A 5,986-nucleotide genomic window follows, 5' to 3' on the forward strand; every position below is an offset into this window, starting at 1 on the left:
TGGTGGATTGGAGAGAAAGAGTTCAAAGAGAAAGAGAAAGAGTTAGAGCTAGATCTAGCTACAACTGGTGAATTGATGATTCACTTGCGTAGTCAAATGTATCGATTGTAAGTCGCTTTGGAATAAGGTGTCTGTTAAATTCCAAAAATGTAAATGTAAATGTAAAGGAGTTGCAGAATAAGTCTCAGCACCATGCACACCCTTCATTAGGATAACAGGGAAGGTCGGCCGGATGTCCACACAGGCGACTAGCACTAATATTTCAGACACCTCCCCCCCCCCTAAGCATCACTGGCAGCACTCCCAACAGTGCCCGAGATCGTTTTACGCTGCTAAAATACACCCTAGAGTGCTCCACTTACGTACACCACACTCTGGTCCCTCACAATGCTGATGGGAGCTTAGACAAACATACACACAACTAAAAAAGCAGCCACAAATGCAGTTGAAAAACTGATTACAGAGACTGACATTTATATTTTAAGACCACTCGTGCACACACACACACACACACACACACACGAACACGCACACACACACACACACACACACACACACACACACACACACACACACGTTATATTCTGCACTCTTCCCCCTGAGATGTCCTTGTTGCAGCATCAAACCTAATGAAGTTAAAAATAAAGTCCTGGAATGTTTCAGCTGTCTAGCAGGCCTATTCCTATGACAGATATAGCTAAAAGCTGACACTGAATTCTGTCTTTCATCTGTAGATTTATTGATATCACATATTATTTCGTTAGGGTATTCATATATTATTCCACTCAACTACTCCCTAGGGCTGATGGTATGATAAGGCGTTCCATTCTGTCTGTCTCCATGAAGCCTGAACGCCACACCCAGACAAAGTTCTTGTTTTTTTTCCCCTTTTGAAGACATACTTACATTCGGGTGCAGGCTCTCTAAGCCAGACACTAAAAGGGCTCTATTTTCAGACGGTGTGCAAAAAAGGACGCAAGTCCAAATGCAGCATATTGACACATTTGTGTTGGCAGTGAACAAGTGAAAATACCACTGCCTGCGTTGTAGTAGTGCTGTCTTTCCTCTGGCCTTGAAAACAGCACTTACTTCAGACACACCGCACGCTAAGCGCCCCCGACCACCACCCACGTTTGCGCTGACTGTTTTTTTTACGCTGACTGTGTTTTTTTTTTTTACGCTGTTAAAACGAAGCCCTTGAAGCTTAACCGAGAGACCTGCAACATGAGCCTTGGCCGACTCCTGCAGAGAGACAGGCCAGCGGTCGTTGATGACCTACACGAGAGAGAGAGAGTCCTTTACTCCACTAGAGACATTCTTGGTTCAGGACCCTGGACTATTGGTCCTAGCCCTCCCTATTCTGTGCTGAGCCACCCCCCCGCCGCCACCCCATTCTGCCTAGCCATCTGCCAGGGGGTTGGTGTGTTTGCACAAGGCTTGGTCCTCTGGAATGTCAACATGGGCTTTGTGTGAAGCCCGAGGAGCCCACATTCACTAGGCCCCAGGGACTGGAGATAAGACCCAACCAGCCGCGGGGGGGCGGGGGGGAGGGGGGGAGATGGGGGGGGGGCCGCCAGGGGGTGAGTTGAAGTTTACCAGAGCTTCATTTTTTTTTTTACCGCCAGTGACCACCAACCCATTTCCCCGTCCCCGTCCCCGTCCCCCGCCCCCCGTCCCCTCAGAATTAAATAAAAGGCCATTATGAGGCAATGGTGGTAACATAATTGTATTAAATACATCTGTACTTCTTCATTTTATTATTGTTTCATGTGCTCCAGCCCAACCGCAGCCTCCTCTTGTACATGTATTACTATTGACCGATAGGACCGTGGCTCCATCCATCACGACTGTGTGCTCAAACATACCATCTATTATTGTACAGAAGATAATTAATGGTTCATTGCCGGGTCAAAAGTTGCGGGTAGGAGGGGTCTACTTGTGTTTGATTAAGGGTTTGCAAGGCATCGTGTCTGGTTCTGCATGGAAGGATAAACAAAACAAGTGTGTGTTTGTGTGTAAGTGAGTGAGAGCATATGTGCGGTTTGTTACCCAATGTGGTCCTCCAAACATTTGCTAATGGAGCAATACATTTAGGAGCAGTTGAAATTCAAGGATTCGAACTGTCCTCTATTAGTTGACTTGCTGACGTTGCATGTCCAAAGTGAAAACTAACAAACTAACAAAGAAAATATGCAGAGCTTAACCATTTACATTTACATTTTTGGCATTTAGCAGACGCCTTATTCCAAAGCGACTTACAATCAATACATTTGAATACTAAGCATGTGAATCAGCAGTCCACTATTCGTTGCAGGAAGAGTACTCTAGCTCGGGCCCGGGGCCACTGATAGAAGGAAAAACCTTCTCCCTATTATCACCTTCTACTAAAACTTTTATTTATTTATTATTATTACTGGAGAAACTGAGAAACAGTACAAGGGGGGCAATAGAAGTTCTAGGGACACAGTAGAGGGGAAAGCGGGTGTCTTTAGGAGACGTAGTGGTGAGGGTCAGAAGATGTCTCAGGAGGAGCAGTTAAGATGTAACCTGAAGAGATGGAGGTCTTCAGTCTACGACGGAAGATGGGTAGTGACTCTGCCGTTCTGACAGCCGTGGGGAGCTCATTCCACCATTCAACCGTTTGAAGTGAAAGAATTAAGATTTCATGTAAACCTACAGTAACTGGAAAAGTGTTTAAGAGAAGAGATTAGCACTCTAATAGGATGTACTGGCTCTTAGTAACCTCATAAGCGATATAATACTCTTAAGATGAAATAAGAAGGTTTATAGGCTAAGACCTTTGTCTTAATGTTAAATCCTTGTGATTCTTGTTATAGTGGGCCGACATCGGACAAAGGGACACTTTTTTAACCTAGTATTCACTCACTATCTCCAGCACTGTACCAGTATCTACATGTGAAAACAGTGATTGTTTTATGTTCTGTAGTTAAACAGATAAGAAAAAGGGTTCTACAGAAATTACCCCCTATCATTGGGGGTAAAACAAAACATAAAATCAATGATTATCTAAAACTACCGCCACAAACGCACTCCCCCTCGCTGAAAACTCACTGTTGTGTCTCATAAAAATAAACAAATCCATAGGACCTTTTCTCTTATCTTTTTGAGCACAAAATGTTGAAAGATCTGTAAAATATATGTAAAAACGATGTACTGTAAACACTGGTATGGTGCTGGAGATAATTAATTAATTATACAAAATACAAATAATAATAGTAATACAAAAGCAGAGAAAGAGCAACACAGACACACGTGTATAATATGATATAGTATAGGGGACTGGTGTTTCCCTATATATTGAGAAACCTAGGATATAAAGAGAAACCTAGGATATAAAGAGAAACCTAGGATATAAAGGGAAACCTAGGATATAAAGGGAAACCTAGGATATAAAGGGAAACCTAGGCTATAAAGAGAAACCTAGGATATAAGAGAAACCTAGGATATAAAGAGAAACCTAGGATATAAAGAGAAACCTAGGATATAAGAGAAACCTAGGATATAAGAGAAACCTAGGATATAAGGGAAACCTAGGATATAAAGAGAAACCTAGGATAGAAAGAGAAACCTAGGATAGAAAGAGAAACCTAGGATAGAAAGAGAAACCTAGGATAGAAAGGGAAACCTAGGATAGAAAGGGAAACCTAGGATAGAAAGGGAAACCTAGGATAGAGAGAGAAACCTAGGATAGAAAGAGAAACATAGGATATAAAGAGAAACCTAGGATATAAAGAGAAACCTAGGATATAAAGGGAAACCTAGGATATAAAGGGAAACCTAGGATATAAAGAGAAACCTAGGATATAAAGAGAAACCTAGGATATAAAGGGAAACCTAGGATAGAAAGAGAAACCTAGGATAGAAAGAGAAACATAGGATATAAAGAGAAACCTAGGATATAAAGAGAAACCTAGGATATAAAGGGAAACCTAGGATATAAAGGGAAACCTAGGATATAAAGAGAAACCTAGGATATAAAGAGAAACCTAGGATAGAAAGGGAAACCTAGGATAGAAAGGGAAACCTAGGATATAAAGGGAAACCTAGGATAGAGAGAGAAACCTAGGATTAGAGAGCGAAACCTAGGATATAAAGAGAAACCTAGGATATAAAGGGAAACCTCTAAAGGGAAAAAAAGAACATACATACAATTTTTTATTTCTCCTTTATTGTAATACAAAAGCACATGGACATATTATAAATAACATAGGATATAAAGGGAAATGTTCTTTGTTCTTTTTTGTGACGCTTACTATACTACATCATACTACAACATACTATACTATAGATTGGAAAATCATAGGAAAAAAACATGTATATTCTTGTGTATGTATGTATGAACATGTATGTTCTTTTTTTCATTTTTTTCACTTCATTATTTGTTTCCTTATTATGATAATAATATATCATACTATACTATGTCATACTATCATACTATCATAATAAGGAAAACAATTATAAAGTGAAAAAAAAGAACATAGACATATTATACATGTGTGTCCATGTGCTTTTGTATTACAATAAAGGAAAAAAGTTATGAAGTGAAAAAATGTAAAACAATAACATACTATGTTCTTTTTTCATTTTATAATTTATTTCCTTATTATGATAGTATGACATAGTATAGTATGATATATTATTATCATAATAAGGTTATACAATGAAGTGTCCCTTTATGTAAGGCTTTCCTCAAAAATGATTGTAAAACAACATGTCATACAAACTGTGCCACTGATGTCGTTACTCAGCATATCCCCCTGTCTCTTCTCTCGTACTGATGATGTCATCAGATGACATGACATCAGAGTTACACCGACCATGAAGCCCTGTTATACCAACTACAGTAAGAAAACACACCTTTTATGCTAAGCAAAATATCACGCTCTGACAAATGCTAAAACACCACAGCCAAACACATCAAGGAATAAAAAAATAAAGAATCTTTCTATACTTAACACATAATCTACTAAATAGCCACTAAATGTGCTGTCTACTATTTGAAGGTGGTAGAGAGCTTTAAGCTCAAGTTCATTCTCCACCAATTTAGGTCGAACGTTAAGTTCTTTAGTGACAGGAAGTGAAGCTATGGCTGTTAATGTACAATCAGTCTCCCCTCCCTCTGTCCTACATGCCATGAGGCGGCCTGAATGGAGATATATGGCCGCAGATATAGGACAGTTAACCAGTCCAGTACAGTTCCTGTCGTGAGCAAACATAAGCTCTCGCCAATAAAAACCCTTGTAAAAAAGGGCACCCGTAAATGATGTTTAATTGAAAATGTGCTGAAGTGCAGTTCATCAGAGCTATGGCTCCCAGGGGACTACACACTATATAGCCCTGGAAGAGAGGGGAGGAGAAGAGAGGAGGAAAGAAGAAGAGGAGGGGAAGTGGAGTGGGGAGGAGGTTAGCATTCTTTAGGCCCCGGGAGTTGAGGGGAGGGGAGGGGGAAAGGGTCATATTTGGAATTCATACTGTATTGTATGTACCTCCACTGAACCTCCACCTTTTACCACAATGGTCGACACATGTGGGCGTGGGAGAACAGATGTAATTACGGTGTCCATTTTAGGACATTTTTCATCAGTTCTCAGCCGATTGAGTCAGTTGTCAGATTAAAAGGATGCACATCAAACTGCTGTAGTCCCTCAACTGTGAGACCAAACTGCCACTCCCTTACAAAAAGCCTGTCGTATATTTCTGTAGTATGTATGATCTATGTATGAATATGTAGTATGTTTTGAACACACACACATACCAGGGCATGCGGGGACATGATGCCCTCTAACGGTGAGGGTTCTATGGCAACCAGATGACCAACAGAGACCTTTGGGGGTTGGGCAGGGACACACATGCACGCTGGCCCCTCCCCTCTGGAGGGGAACGGGGAGAGAGACACAGAGAGCGCTCGCTTCCCACCCGAGGTCCATGGAGAACGCATGTAATGTATGAATCTGCCTGTAACTGA

Source organism: Nansenia antarctica (genome assembly GCF_963989245.1).
Source record: "Nansenia antarctica genome assembly, chromosome: 1".
In the NCBI taxonomy this organism is placed as follows: Eukaryota; Metazoa; Chordata; class Actinopteri; order Argentiniformes; family Microstomatidae; genus Nansenia; species Nansenia antarctica.